The 16,962-nt window shown below is 32.8% G+C and overlaps 2 long non-coding RNA genes across 2 annotated transcripts; one reads left to right on the forward strand and one right to left on the reverse strand.

The window, feature by feature from the left end:
- Positions 1 to 7,383: 7,383 nt before the first annotated feature.
- Positions 7,384 to 9,624, forward strand: LOC114162253. Its single transcript, XR_003599170.1, has 3 exons — positions 7,384 to 7,905; positions 8,140 to 8,243; positions 9,384 to 9,624. It is a non-coding gene; the product is annotated as an uncharacterized LOC114162253 (long non-coding RNA).
- A 1,861-nt stretch (positions 9,625 to 11,485) lies between these two features.
- On the reverse strand, positions 11,486 to 14,871 carry LOC114195646. Its single transcript, XR_003606520.1, has 3 exons — positions 13,929 to 14,871; positions 12,679 to 12,758; positions 11,486 to 11,815 (listed from the first exon to the last, which is right to left on the reverse strand). It is a non-coding gene; the product is annotated as an uncharacterized LOC114195646 (long non-coding RNA).
- Positions 14,872 to 16,962: the final 2,091 nt, after the last annotated feature.

The raw sequence follows: 16,962 nt of genomic DNA on the forward strand, positions 1-16,962 counted from the left end.
AAGATCAGGTCAACCCAACTCACTTTTTTTTGTTAGTCAGAATTTTGCAATATAACTCTACCCACCACGGGTTGGTGGATTAGTGGGTTGACTCACTTACAAATATATATTTTTAATTTATTTTATATATTTATTGCATTACAATGAGAGTGAATTGACTTTATTTTTCATTATAGTGGAATCAAAATACTCACCTAATTCTCAACATATTATTATAAAGATAATAACTAAAGATTAAAGTATCAACGTATATCACATTACAAACAAAATAATTAAACATTCAAACTATTCAAATATTATCGAGCAACATTTTAGCATTAAAAATATGAAATTGTGAACTTATATAATTAGAAGTACTAAATAATTATAACAATTTTTTTAAATAAAAAATTGTTGGTGGGTTAAGTGGGTGAACCCGCCTTCAACCTAGCTTAAACCCGTTTAATCCGTGAGTTAAGTGAGTCAGGCTCAATTTAACCTACTTTTGAAAAAACATAATTTTTCTCAACCTAACCCGGCTCGAACTCATGGTGAGCCAGTGGTTGGAATCCATTTTGACATCTCTACTTTTAATAATTTTCATGTCATTCCTTAATGAAATCAAGAATCAATGTGGTCAAGTGATCGAGATTTTAAGGGGTGATAATGTCAAAGCATGCTTTTCTCCTAAATTTTCCACTCTTTTAAACTCACATGACATTTTACATTAGTCCACATGTCCTCATACACCTCAACAAAAGGGTATAAAAAAGCGAAAGAATAGACACTTAGTTGAAATTGTTTGTACCTTGTTGCTTGGTGCCAAGGTTGAAATTGTACTCATTCTTTTTTGCACATTATCTTATTAATAGAACATCCTCTTTGTCTTTGGACATTAAAGTTCCATATTCCATTGTGTTTTAAAATGAACCTTTGTTTCACATTCCTCCTCGAGTATTTAACTGTGTTTTGTATACGATATGTCTTTAGGTTTGGATAAACTTTCAACTCGAGTTATCAAATTTTTCCTTTAGGATAATTTTATCATCGAAAAGGGTATCAATGTTATTCACCTGATACTAAAAGATATTACATACCTATAAGTGTCACCTTTTATTGAAGAAATTGCTTTCTTCTTTTCTTCCAGGTAAGATCTTAACTATGTCTAAAGCTTTTGCCTAAGCCTTTAGTTGAGTCCTTTGTGTATCTTACACTACCACAGTTCTAATTTCTTCAAATATTCAAATTCATCTTATCATCCCAATTCACTTGGACCATCTTCTCCACCCACCTCCTAACCATAAACTCCAATGACAAGTCCAATGCGACAAGCCATGATTGATGAGACGTAGGTTCTTGAATGTAGTGGTACATGGGACTTAGTTCCTTTTTCACCGAGAAAGAAGAAATTTGGTTGTCAATTGGTCTATTTTATAAAAGATGGATCTAATGGTGAAGTTAATCGCTTGAAAGATTGATTGGTAGTAAAAGGATATACCCAAATCTTTGGGTTTGACTATTGTTATACTTTCTCTCTAGTAGACAAAATGACTACTATCAGACTTTTTCTTGCCATGACAACCATTTGTCATTGACATCTCCATCAATTATGTATTATGAATGCTTTTTTAAATTGTGATCCTGAGGAAGAAGATTACATGGAACAACCTCTTGGATTTATTGCGCAAAGGGTTTGGTTTGGTTTGTAAACTTAGTCACTTTGTTTATGGTCTCAAATAATCTCCACACGCTTGGTTTAGAAAATTCAGTCAGGCACATTGTTCAAACTTTTGGGTGGAAACACAATAAGGAAAATCATTCAGTTTTATATTGTCACACCTCCCTTAAAAAATATGTGTACTTAATGGTGTATGTTGATGATATAATCATTATTGGGAATGATTTTGGTAGATTATCTGATACGATCCTATCCAGGAAAGAGTATGATCGTTTCTGAATTTGAATCCTCAAGAGGCACGACACGAATAAATCAGAGAAGAAGGCGGAATAAGACAGAGATGGAGGACGCCATAATCTAGCAGATTGATAAGTCAAGTGAAGATTCACCACAAAGATGTTAATCTTTGATAAGAACCGGAGGCCTAAGCCAAGAACAAAGAGAATCCTCTCTTTAATTAAGTCAAATTCAATATATGACTAAAATTGTCTACATATTTTTTTGTACCTCTATATATAGGCACATAAGTTTAAGAAAACTTGAGAACCCTACAAGATGGCCCAAGCCCAAAACATCAAAACATAAACTAATTTATAAAAGAAAGTCCAAAACCCAAAAATATAGAACATAACTAATTTCTAAGAGGAAACCCAAAGTCTAAAAACATAAACTAATTTTCCTAAAAATTATCCTCCAAATGTGCTTCAAGCCATGATCTTCATATTCTTTTAATTTCAAATTGCTTGTAACATTAGGAGCCTTGAATAGTTTTGATCTTTCAACCTCTTGTTCCTTGCCCTTGTCATAGGTCCTTCAAATTGTAAAGGTTCATCTTCAAGTTCTTCTTGTATGGAATATTGGGATAGTCCTCTATCATTCCCTCCTTCTTGAAGAGAATTTGACCTCAAATTTGTCTCACTTGAAGATTCTTTATCATTCTCTCCTGTTTGGAGAGAATTCGACTCGAATTCTAGAAGGTCCTATGCACAAACACAAACTTAAATCAAAGACATAAATCGAAAATAAAATAATAGAAATTCTACTAAAATGAGATTTGGATCCTGAAAGAGGTCAATCTCTTATTATAAAAGATTTTGGAGTTCTGCCTCCAGGGTCAAATACCCACCTGCACCAATCATCAAACAATTTTAAATTAAAGATAAAATGCTCAAAGAGAAGAAAAAGAATATTGCTCAAACAAACAATCCAATTATAGGTATGACTTTGATCACCCATAGGTTTGCTAGAAATGGGTAAACAAGCTAATTCATGAGCGTATATTTCTAAGCTTGTGTCTTTTTTCATCATCATTTCGTCTTCCCATTGTTGATCTCCTTGTTGCTTGATAAATAATTCTTCCTTAAGTATCCTTTTGTCTTTCCATTGTTGATGCCATTGCTCTTTGATGAATAACTCGTCCATAGGTAATAAAACAATAAGAGGAAAGTTAGTACATTTTTTCATTGACAATTCATAATGCTCTCTTATTTCTTTTTCTTTTTCTCTCTTTTCTTCCTTCTCTCTTTTTCTACTCTCTTCTTTCTTTACTTTTTCTCGCGCTTCTTTCTCTTTTCTCTCTCCTTCTTCTTTCTCCTCTTTCTCGCTCTTTTCTTTCTCTTCTTTTTCTCTCTTTTCTTCCTTCTCTCTTTTTCTACTCTCTTCTTTCTTTTCTCGCTCTTCTTTCTCTTTTCTCCTGCCTTCTTCTTTCTCCTCTCTCTCTCTCGCTCTTTTCTTTCTCTTCTTTTTCTCTCTTTTCTTTCTTGTCTCTTTCTCTCTTTTCCTTTGCTTCTTTTTCTATAAGTGTTTCCTTCTCATGGGCTCTTTTTAGCTTTCGCTCTTGCCTTCTTTTCAATACATCTAATTTTTGCATTGTCCTTTCTTCCTCCTCTCTCAAGTATGAAATGTAGTTATTGAGGTCTTCATGAGTCATGGGACTTGCATCCCTATTAGGACATTGATGAGTTTCATGCCCATAGCCTTCACATTTGGAACATCTTAGTGTACTTGTCTTTGGCAATGATTTTCTCTCAGGATTGTGCTTCCGTTTAATACTAGCAATATTGCCAATTAGCTTTATAATTATGGATTCCAAGGCATTAACGTCTGCTACCAAGACCTCATAAACACTAGGTGTATCTTTACGCGTCACTCTCTTGGTACGTTCAAGTCCTTGAACCAAATGATCTTGGTTAAGAGAAGGATAATTTAAACCATATGTTAAACCAGTTCCAGAAGGATGCCTCTATGGAAACATGATTCCTTACTTTATATTTGCTAATTCCTACAAGAAAATGTTAGTATAATAAAATATATTTAGGACCTCACTACTCCGCTAAGTGTTTCACTCAATTTTTCACTCGTGTATCACACTTACAGGCTTTTTCTTGAATGTACTCTCTTGTCTTTTACCACTCAAATGCCCTTTAGGGCTTGGCAAAGAACTCTAGTAACTTAAGCAAAGAGTGAACAAACAATGTGAAAAATATCGCGAGATCTAAATCTTGACTTTAGAGGACAAAGAATATTCAAAACTCTAGACAAAACTTCAAGGAATTTTAAAGACACAAAACAAGAAAATTAAAATTAGAAAATAATAGGACTATCAAAGAGATTTAAATGAGACAACACGAAGACTCTAAGAGAAAGACTGATTGCAAGTAGATATTAATAAACCACAAATAAAATTGCAACAAAAAGTTGTGTTGAACTCCCCATTTTTTTTGGATCCTCTTTTTTTTTCAATATATATTTGTTTCCTTTCGACTTGATCCACAATATTTTTTTTGTTGTATTTATATTTTTTTTTGTAGTTCAACACAAACAAATTAAACAATTTATCCTTCAAACCCTCATACTCTCATGTAAATAAAATTAAGTGCACTTGCAAATCCCAAACATATAAACAAATAATTTCCACGAATCAAATGTAGAAATACACAATTTAAATAGAGAACAAAGAAGAAAAAAAAACACAAAATAAAAAAAAAAATCAACCACATTGGAAACAACCTCAGGGGTTTTACTCCTTACAAATAAAACAAAAGAAATTTAAAACACAACACAGAAGAAGCAGACATTGAAAAATTATAGTTTTTTTTTCATATGACAGAAAAATAACATAGAAGAGGAAATTCAAACCAGAACCTGGCTCTGATACCAGATGATACGATCCTATCCAGGAAAGAGTATGATCATTTCTGAATTTGAATCCTCAAGAGGCACAACACGAATAAATTAGAGAAGAATGTGGAATAAGACAGAGATGGAGGACGCCACAATCTAGCAGATTGATAAGTCAAGTGAAGATTCGCCACAAAGATGTTAATCTTTGATAAGAACCAGAGGCCTAAGCCAAGAACAAAGAGAATCCTCTCTTTAATTAAATCAAATTCAATATATGACTAAAAGTGTCTACATTATTTTTTGTACCTCTATATATAGGCACATAAGTTTAAGAAAACTTGAGAACCCTACAAGATGACCCAAGCCCAAAACATAAACTAATTTATAAAAGAAAGCCCAAAGCCCAAAAATATAGAACATAACTAATTTCTAAGAGGAAACCCAAAGTCTAAAAACATAAACTAATTTTTCTAAAAATTATCCTCTGAATGTGCTTTAAGCCATGATCTTCATATTCTTTTAATTTCAGATTGCTTGTAACATTAGAAGCCTTGAATAGTTTTGATCTTTTGACCTCTTGTTCCTTGCCCTTGTCATACGTCCTTTAAATTGTAAAGGTTCATCTTCAAGTTCTTCTTGTATGGAATCTTGGGATAGTCCTCTATCATTATCTTAATTAAAGGAACACCTATGAAATCATTTTTAGACAAAGGATCTTAGAAGTCTCAAATATTTTTTAGGAACAAAAGTAGGTAAATCAAAGGAAGGTGTTGTAATTTGTGAAAGGAAATATGCTTTTTATATCCTAAAATAGACAAACATGATTTATTGTAAACCAGTGGATTGTCTTATGGGTCCAAATAAAAAATTAATGGAAAAACAAGAAGAAGCTTTCTTTGACCCAAAAAGATATAGATGACTGGTTGGAAAATTTATTTATCTTACCATTGCTAGACTTGATTTATTTTTTGTAGTGGGAGTTGTGAGTAAGTTCATGGAGAATCTTTGTATTGATCATTAAAAGTGAAATTATACACATCATATGCTAGGTGTAATTACACTCGGTAGAAGCTTGACATATGGAAGAAAATAGTAAGAAAGGATGGCTTTTCATATGATAGATGAAGATGAGTCTAGTAGACACCCGAACAGAAGATATATAATTAAGTAATGTAGATGAATAATGGATGAGTGCTAGACGAGAGAATCATTAAATGAGCTGACTGAGGTAATAGACAATTCGATAAAGAGGAAGGAAACAAACTAAGTAAATCAGTAAACGATTTAGGTGTGCATAGTTGGGTAAAATAGTGAAGTTGAGGCTACAGAAAAAAAAGAGTCTAGACATATGCTTCCGAAAAATATGATTCGAATTAGGTGTGGGAAGTGGGAAAATGTATTTCTGGAAGAGAAATGTAGCAATTTGAAAAGATTATTATGGAAGTAGTTGAAAAGAGTTTTAGGTTGAAAAATCTAACACATTAATGGAAACATAATTCCGTAATATTATGCAGCCCATCACAGTACCTTTGCTATGAATGTCCATATTATGCGACACCAATATAGGGTGTGGTGTGAGAACCACCTGTTATGGGGAAGTGCTATAACATAATGATTTCCTGAAATGCTTTGGTCGATCCATGATGCATCGCCAATTACTCAATATGCTTTAGGTCAACAGGTCTTGAAATCAGGCTGATACTCTAAACATGTCGCCCTCATAATCAACATTCAATACCGACATGGACCACAACCCCTAAGCTCGAAGTTGCATCAATGATGGAAGTGAAAACCCGAGGAACCCTAGTATACCAAACACGTTAGCTCAAGACTGACATAAGATCACAACCCCCTCAAGCTTGAACATGCATCAGCAATGGAAGTGAAAAGTCGAGGAAACATAGTACGCCAAACTCGTCGCCTCAAGACCGACATACAAACCACAACCCCCATGCTCAAACTTGTATCAATAATGGAAGTGAAGAGTCGTTGGTACTCAACTTAAGCTAATCTATTTGAGCGAGAATAACAAATGCCAAAAGTTCTAAATTATAACTATGAATTGACGTGGAAAATGAAGTTCAACCGCCAAACAACACATCATTACATTCATTTAACTTCTACACCAAAGCCAAAACAAAAAAGAAATCATAAATATGCACCTTCCAGAACCCTCTGCCTTCTTCGCGAACTTCTAGAAAAATATCTAATTTATGTCACTTATTTGAAGTTTCCTTTGTGTAGAGTTGAGTGGCTAAAAAATTGCTAGTAGTAGAATTTGTGAAGAGAGGAGTTTTTGAATGGGTAAGGGAAGTTGTGTTGTGGTATGAACCATGAGTTGATGTTGGACTATGACGTTAGTGTTTGTTTGTCATTTTGACTGGTTTAAATATTATAAGTTTGTATATATTCACTACAAGAATGTAGCATTTTAGCTTCCAAAATGATGCGTCGGATCCGTGCAGGACGCATAATGCGCGTCGGTTAAACCCACGAAAATCCGACTATAATGCAAAAAATTATTTAAAAATGAAAAGTATTTATTCTCGTCAAGTTTATCAAAAAGGAATCTTTATTAATTTGAAAACAAACGCAAATGAATTGTTTGAGTGGGATGACCGACGCTCACAATTTAAAATTGTTGGCGTGGGATGGCCGACGCATAGGCTCCACAACTAAATCAACATGTTTTTATTAGGTTAACTTAAGTGGGGAATTTTTCAGAATTCGCTTTTCTCCTTCACCGGGAGTTTTCACTTGACCCTTTTCCCCTTGCCACCACTTGCATTATTCCACTTTCCCCCTTACAAGGTGCCAATTTGTAGGGATTGAGCGAAGAATGGGAGTGACCGAGAGAGTATCGACGCGAGCTGCTGTAGCGAGGCGTGCTCCTTCGACGAAGACGAGGCTTGTGAGAAGAGTGTGCAACGAGCTTCTGTCACCCTTCAGCTCTGTGACGAAGTGGTGGTTGTTCACTCCCTTCTCTGCGAACACCAAAGCGGCTTCCTTCTATACGACGGAGTGGTGGTTGGGAGGCGCGATTGGGAGGCCATTGAGTGGCAAAATCTGGAATTGCAAGGCGAGGGGTTTTCGTTCTCACTAGACAGATTTTTTGAAGCGTTTAGGTAAGTCATTGAAGCCCCATTTGCTGCATTTTTGATTTAAATCCCATTTGCTGATTACTTTTTTGGTTTAGGGTTACCAATTATTTCTTCGTGACTAAGTGTTTTAGTGGAGGTGAAGGAGTTTTGGTGAGCTAAAATCTTGAACCTAAGGGGCGTTAAAGTGAGCTGCGTTTTTAATAGGTGTTGAACCGTATAGTATTTGATTTTTTTATCTCATTTTCTTTTTGGAATCAGGTGGTGCTATGATGGGAGGTGGTCTTGTGATTGGAATCAATGTGTTTGGGTTAAGTAAACACTTTGGATCGGAGGTGAAAGTTCTGTTGGCAGCAATACACAAGGTCATCTTTATCTTTGAGCAATAAGTAATGTTTATGCATGAATGGTTGATAAATATATATATATATATATATATATATATATATATATATATATATATATATATATATATATATATTCATCCTTTAGTGATTAGTTTTAATTTTAGGTGACTAATTTTTTGTTGGGTGTTTTAGTTTCTTTTTCATTTCCTTTTCCTGTGTGACAGAGTTATGTGTGATATATAGATAACATCTTAATCAAGAATGGTAATATTTTCACTTTTAGGAAATAGTACAGAGTTTCTCAAACAATTGCAACCATGTATACGAAAATAGAACAGAGTTTCTATATGAACTTCTGAAAATAGTTAAATGAATGCAATTGTTGTTTTTTAATTAGAGGGACAGGGGGCAAGTATAATGCTTATCTTTGTCTTCATTTTGGAAAGATTGATTCTCAATTTCTCAACACACAAACATCATTAATTTAATATTTCAAGTTAAATAATCTTATTAATTGACACCACACCAAACAAAAGCATGATTCCATATGGGCCATAAACACCTTCTGGGTACAGCCAGAACAAAAAGTGAACCTTGAATGTGTAAAAATCCTTTATAGGAGAATTCCCCTTTTACTTTCATTTTACAGGTTTCGGTGAAATTTTTCTCTTCGATCATGGATTGTGGCTTGGATCTGAATCTTACTAGGTTTATTAGGTTCAGTTTATTAGGTTCAGTTGTATAATTTAGAATGTAATGACAGTGCACTAGATTAGTTATAAACATTTAGGACTTGTATTATGATATTATGTGTATCTTAGACCTGGATGGATTCTGACTATTGTAATTTGATTTTTAATTAGTTTAGTATCGGTGTAATTTAATTTTATGATGGATTATGACTATTGTAATTTGATTTTTAATTAGTTCAGTATCGGTGTAATTTAATTTTATGTTTGTAATTTCAATTTTGAATGAATTAAATGATATGCTACGCTGCAATTGACTGAAGCAGGTTATGGGGTTGTACATCAAAACAGATTTTTCATTTCTAGATTCATAATAATTTGCATAGGCTTAGCCGACGCAAAACTGACGCTACTTTTTATTATGTGTGGGCTCAACCGATGCATTGTTTATTGATTTTTTTTTCTTCAGATCAGTTCAGTCGACGATAATGACAAAGCTATTGTTCGTCGTCCTTTAGCCGACGCAAACAGTCTTTGCATCGATGATTTTGGAGTCTACACTGTGCCGTCGCGAGACCGACGCCCTAGACGTATTGGCGTGGGCTTTTGCATTGTTGCGTTCTATTTTGGCCCACGCAAATCTCTAATATTCTTGTAGTGATTGGATGTATGACTGATTCATTTAAATAAAATGTTCTGTGGTTGATGAAAGATGATATGATTTGAGTATTTTGATGATGATAGAAACTCAATCTTGATAGAAAATCATTGTCAAGGACAAGTGTGTTAAGATGTTCCAAATGCGAAGTTTATGGGCATGAAACTCATGAATGTCATAACTGGAATGCAAGTTTCCTGACTAATGAAAATCTCAAAAACTACATCCTATATTTGAAAAGAAAAGAAGAAAGAACATTGAAAAGATTAGAGAAGCTAAAAGAAGCAAGACAAGAGCAAAAGGACAAGCAAACACCAAGAGAAAGAGAAACTCAAGAAAGAAGAGAAAGAAAAAAGAGAAAAAGAGATCGCACTCTTTCTTGGATAAGATCGTATCACTTAAGCTGGCATTATACTTCACAAGTACACATAAGCTTACTCTATATTGTAGGGAATGTCCATTTCTTACATCTAACCAAGACGGTTTGGAACACTTTGTCTTTCTATTTACATAATATATAAAGTAATATTAAATACTATTTATGATTAACTTAAAAACATAGTTTACCTCCATTAAGAGAAAAATTGAGTGTTTTTGTTAAGTCCAAAAACATATTTCAAAATTGTATATAAGCCCCTAATATTTCTTAAAATTATAAATTGATTCTTATACATTTTTCACTAAATGAAAATTGATCCTTAATAATTTTTTTTATTATTTAAAACTTAGTCTTTAAAATCTTTTAATAATTGTAATTTAATCCCTAACCAATTTTTAATAATTGTAATTAGGTCCCTAATCAACTAATTATGTTGATTTTTGTAAACACTTTAAAATTTCAATAAAAATTATTCATTTAGTTAACGACTATTAAATTTAAAATGATTCTTGTTTCTTATATGATTTTCAATATGAATTTAACCTAAAGTTCTTACTAAGTTTGGATTTTATCGGTAATTTCATTGCAAAATCCATCATCATTAAAATTCATAAAAAAATTCTGAACATTTTAGGAAAATGAGAATCAAGATAAATAATCAATAATCCATAGGAATAAATGTTATAATGCATTACAAATAATTTGAAATGTTTTGTAATTAAATACATGATTTTGTGTTTAATAAGAGGTTAAAGTTGCAAAGTTGTATTACAAACCTATGAACTCAAGCCCATTGTATGGTCCCATTTCACAACAATAGAAACAAATGTATTGAGCTCATTTCTCTCACAAATTTTGTGCATCTCTAATAAGAACAAAGTAAGAAGATTTTCTTTTACCCTTATGACATGGAAAATTTAATATAAAGATTAAGCTTGAGTAGATTTTTATTTTTCCTCCCCATTGACAACCTTCTAGGATTAAAGACATGTTTCTTTTACAAATTATCTTGTTCTTTTACACAAAACTCTTCTCACTACAAAAAATATGATTATTATCTACGCCAATATTTCATAGGTAATGAACATTTTTCGTAGGTAATATGGATTTATCTACAAATTACCTACGAAATAAATTTTGTAGGTATTAGACTGGTAGATAATTTTATCTACGAAAATGTGTTTCGTAGATAACTTACCTACAACTATTATCTACGAAATATAGTGTAGAAAATTATCTATGAAAATTTTCGTGGGAAAGATTCATCTTGCAGTCCTCAAGTTACCTACGAAATATTTCGTATGTAACTTACCTACAAAATTTTTGTAGATAATTTATCTACAAAATATTTCGTAGGTAATTTATCTACGAATATTTCGTAGATAACTTAAATATAAAAAATAAAAAAAATCTAAAATCTATGAAATCACACACACAAAAAATAAAAAAATCTAAAATCTATGAAATCACACACACAGACAAACATACACACACACACATATATATATATATATAATTTCATAAATACAATTTATAACTATAATTTTTTAAATAACTTTAATTTGTCAAAAATGTATATCAGTATCAAATCCCTAAGATAGTTTTATCTTATCATTTGACAGCTCAAAATTCTAATTTTGATGGAAAATAAGTACAAAAAAATGTAGACGTACAAATCAATATGTAAGTTGTCTCAGGTGAACTATTTCATCGCCAAATGTCTCTCCCAAAAGAATGTCTTCTACACTTTGAAAGGCATATGGCACATCTAGCATTGTTCTCACGAACCCTTCAAAAGAGCATGGATTCCTCTTCCTTGGTGGGTACCATTTTCACTTAGTATGCTTTCTTGCTTAATCTTACCCTGCAAAATATTCAATCAGTATTAGAAAAATACTTGTGGTAACCTATTTAAAACCTATAATTATAAGAAACAATTCAGTACATAATGAAAGAAATTACAATCAACACATCCAACATGGATATTCCAAGCTGAAATCTTGTATATGCTTACTTGACTATATATATATATATATATATATATATATATATATATATAGTAAGAGACAACTTGTAAAAAATTGTCTGGTTCAACTATTAGACATGGTGAAGGAGTCTTGGTCCATGTTAAAAAATTCATTCCAATATCACATGTAGTTGAGTCAACAAATAAAAATTTTCATATAGGTTACTTTTCTTCTCCATATATAGCTTAGTAATTATACATCAAATTAATAAGAGATATGAAGATCATTTATATAAATATTTTGCAAGTTATTAATTTAGACTAGTCCCCTTTATAATAAAATTTCATACTCATGCTTTAAAGTTGCTCATAATTGACAACTAATTTGGCTTTCTGGAAGAAAAATCTATCAACCTTCTCATACTATCATGTGCTTAAGATTCTAGTGAATCTCTATGTGATTTGATTACCGGTTAAACTTTTCAATTTATGAAAAAAAAATTAATAACAATTAACTGAGACTTATAATAATTTATCCACCATGCTAATCAAGATTTATTTCCTTGCCTTTGATGCAAAAAAACTCACTTCTATTTCAATATACTTAAAAGAAAAAAAAAAAGGAAACACAATGAATTTAAACTCTAGGTTACACTTAAAATAAAAACTATTATTTCACTTTATTAGAGCACCTCGTGTGTAAAAAGTTTAGCATGATGGGCACACACACAAAGAAACTTTCTATATCTAATTATCCTCACCTTTAAAACAACTACAAATACATGACATGGAGAAGGGTTGTAGTTTCCAACACCATGAATTGCCAATGCAGATTATAATCCTAAGAGAGTGATGAATCAAACAAAGTCACAAGATAATTAGTTGTCCTGCATACAAACTAGCAAATAAGTTATCAACTCAAGAAAGCATTTCAACTCAAGAATGCACCCCAGCAGTCCTACATTTAGATTCAAGATTAGAAACTAAATTAAAGGGAAATGACTTTATTAAAATAAAAATTCTCACCTCACCTGGACAAAGAAAATAAAAGTGGGATGGGAGAGACGAACTTAAAGAATTTAAAAAATCCTCTTCGATTTTTACTTGTATGTAATCTTTTAAAATAAAAAGTTAGATAAACATAATGGATCTGACACCCTCCAAAGTCAGTAATTCATTTTAGAGGACAAGTCAAGTAAAATCTCAATAATCATTGATGAGAAAATCAATTATCATCTTTGTGTATCCATACATACATGTAGAACATATTATGCATGTTTCAAATATGAAAGTTGATTTTCTCATCAATGACTAAAATCATTTACTGTGCCTTTGCTTACTTTTCAAAACCAAATCCAAACATAATAGGAATGGTTTATAACATGAATAAGTGGAAAATTACTGATAGAAACACTAGTGACACTCTCCAGAATAGTTTGTCTACAAATGCATAATTGTAAAAATGCAATACAGAGAAGAACAGGACAATGAATCGGGAAAAAAGTAACACCTCCCAAACCCATTTTAGAAATTGCATATTACTGAATCAAAAACTAAATTTACACCTTTAGAATTCTTTGTTATACTATGAATCCAAAAGATAAATGAAAAGGCACATGCAAAAGCCACTAGACAAACCTCAACCACAGTGTCTAGAAGAAGCTCAGAACCATTATCAGGCTCAAAATCTATGCCCTCTTCTCACAGCTTATATAATATAGATGAATAGTTCTCTAAAGAACCTACAATTTTATAATACCTGACAAAATGAAATAAAATGAACTCTAGTTGGCAAGCTTCAATTTTATGCTATACTCTTCTTATTATGAAGGGGTAAACAAACAGAACAGCAGAGTCTCAAACATATTTCAGCCATTATTACAGCCATCAGAGCTACCAAGTAAGGCCATCATAATTGTAAGAATCACAGAAAAGCCATCTCTATACCTCCAACATAGTGCACCATCCACTGCTAAAGATCAATATAGTGCAAGAGAAATTAAATTGAAACCTTAATTTTGTCAGGCATGTGCTTTCCACTATCCATAGACCACACCAAATCAAACTGCCTATTAGGGAATGGTTGCTCCAGAGTACTAGCAACCTAAAAAGAAACCTGCAATGACATAAACATGAAAACAAATAGTTTATATTTATATTATAGTATAATAGTTAGATCCAAAAGAAATCAATGTCCAAAGGTGTCAAATGTGAGGGGTGAAAATCGGCGAGTCTGTTTCTAGCAAGAACCATAACTCTTTGGGTGTCGTTTTGGCAAATGCATTGAAGCGTAGAAGGCACATTGTGTAAAACAAACTGCGGGTACGAGGAGACGAATTAGGGTTATGAAAGTGAAAAGGTTTGGTGGAGGTTGTCTTGCAACGTCAAATTGGAAAACCCTTGCCATGGAATTGACGAGGAGTGTGTAGAACGCGTGGGAGAAGGGAAAGGGCTATCTTAGAGTGGTATGAGAGGCAAAAGAGGGTTTGGAAAAAAAGTGGTCCTAAGTGAGGGTGACACCGTGGAGTTGGAGACATTCACAACGATAAAGAGGATAATACTTGGTCATGAAGGTGGTTTATGAGCGAATGACTTCGAAAACCTAAACTTTGTCATCGGTGAGGAGATCAAAGAATTCGGATGTGAGGGAAGGGATAAAGGGTGAGAAAGGTGGCGTTGGCGAGGGATTTAGGGATGGAGCCAAAGAGGTGGTGATCGTTGTCATCGTCACCGGAGAAGAATGCATCGTCTAGGGTTTCTGTGCGGATGAGGTGAAGGCATGGACGATGAAGGTGAAATCGTGGCCATGGTCGTGATGAAAGGGGTTGCTAGTGAGTTTAAGGCGGGAGAGGACGATGTCGAGGGAAGGGTCACGACCGATGAAGGAGGTGACATGGGAGGGTTGTCTTCTCGACGAGGGTTACGAAGAAAAAAGTTTAGAGTAAGAGGAAATACGACAAGCTTATATTTAAAAATTTAAAATTTTAAAGTCAAAGTGTTGTATTTGGAGGGATAACCTATTATAAATTGGTTAACGTGGATGGTTAAACTTTTACTTAAAAAAATTATATTTGTAATTAATATATTATTTTTTATTAAAAAAGTTATATAATTTTTACGTACGAATTTCTTTCGTAGGTAACTTTTTTAAAATTAATTTATATGTATATTTTTATGATATTTATTTTCTACGTAGATAATCTTTCGTATGAAAAATTTTCGTCAAAGCATATCATATTTATCTACGAAATTTTCGTATGTAATTCTTCATTTGGTTATCCATGAACGAATAATGTTATCTAGGAACTTTTTTCGTAGATAAAACAAAATTATCTACGAAAAATATTTCGTAGATAATAGATGATTTTCTTGTAGTGTCTTGTAAATAAAACAACATCTTCCAGATCTTCCTCAATTACCTAAAACAAGAGAAATAAATGCCTAAGGTAAGCTTTCTTTTTCTCTTTTCTTTTCTTCCTTTCTTAGTTATTTACATTCTTAGTCATCTAGTTTCATTCAATTAAAGTTAGAGTTAGGATTGTGATAGTGTATTTTTATGCACTCATAGATCATTTAATAATAATATTATTGAATGAGACAAAGATTACAATCCCAACGTGTCTGCTTTTTATCCCTACAGAAATATGCTTTGCACCACAGTGTAGGTATGTGCCTGACATTGTCTCTCTGAAAAGAGTGGCAACGTATTTGTAACACCCTGTCTAGGATGCTATTAAATTACCTCGTAAAATTTGCAAATTTAAAAAACTTTTAATTTATGAATATGATACCACCATTTTAAATATAACAAGAAGATTAAAATTTTCTTCATTTCTATAAACTTATAATCCATTAAAGTTTCCATAAATAAAATCCATTGTTTATGAAGACATAAAAGGAAAACTTATTACAACATTCTACAATATCTCCCAATAAGACCCTCTCCACTAAGCCCCGACACATCTCCTCACAATTGTTCATCTTTACCAGTATTTGCATTAACATATGCTCCCGTATAAAAATATGATCATCACAGTCACAATAACAACGCAAGGGTGAGCTAATAGAATATCAAAACACTATAAACAAAAATATACATCTATAATATTCACACCTAACCCAAACCTTACATAGCAACAATGTTTCACAACACCATACACTTCCTTTGGTTGTTTGACGCAACCACACAAAACAAGTTGTCTCACACAACAATTCCAAAAATATCATTATAACAAATAGTACAACCACCAGTGATCTCCACGTCGAGAACCAGGTTTCCATTGTAGCTCTCGCACATAGCTTATAATAATTGCTCACCACTAGAGCAACCACCATTCATGCTTCTCTCAAGCCTTACAAAAAGGGTCCACTTCCCCTTCTTCCCAAGAAACTTACGTGTGAAGTCCCCTTCTACTTCTCACAAGCCCTACGGATAGGGTTCACTTCCCTTGCTCCCGTAAAGCCTTACAAGTGAAGTACAAAGCGGTCATTTATAGGTACAAAAGGGAGACACAAGAGTCAATTGTAATAAAAAATATATTCATTAATCATAAATAACATTAACTCATCAAATTAAAAGTCCATGAGAAAATATTAGTAATAGTAGAATTTTATTTTAATTATTTATTTTTTAAACTATATTAAAATATTTCCAACAACCCCCTATATAATTTGAAATAATAAAATAAGACACAATATAGTATCTTTTAAAACAAAAATATTGTTGTTCATTGTAAGGAACCTTCCAGGTTTGAGCCTTACACCTAGTGCTTATAAACTTCCACCCGAGAAAATGCAGAGACTTGATTGTCTTGAGCTACATCCTCTATGACCAGGTTTTAGCAAATAACACATACAATATGGTAGTAAATAACACATACAATATCGGTGCTCATTATATGTTCTAATCAGTGGGTGCACGTTATGGCCTTGTGCATGTATCTTGTTTCATGAGTGTCACTTAGATTCTTGCCCATGTCTCACAATGGCGATCCCACCATCACACTAACTAGGTAAAACCTCAAAGGGTGGTTTGTGACTCACAC

This window comes from Vigna unguiculata, chromosome 1 (assembly GCF_004118075.2).
Source record: "Vigna unguiculata cultivar IT97K-499-35 chromosome 1, ASM411807v1, whole genome shotgun sequence".
Lineage (NCBI taxonomy): Eukaryota > Viridiplantae > Streptophyta > Magnoliopsida > Fabales > Fabaceae > Vigna > Vigna unguiculata.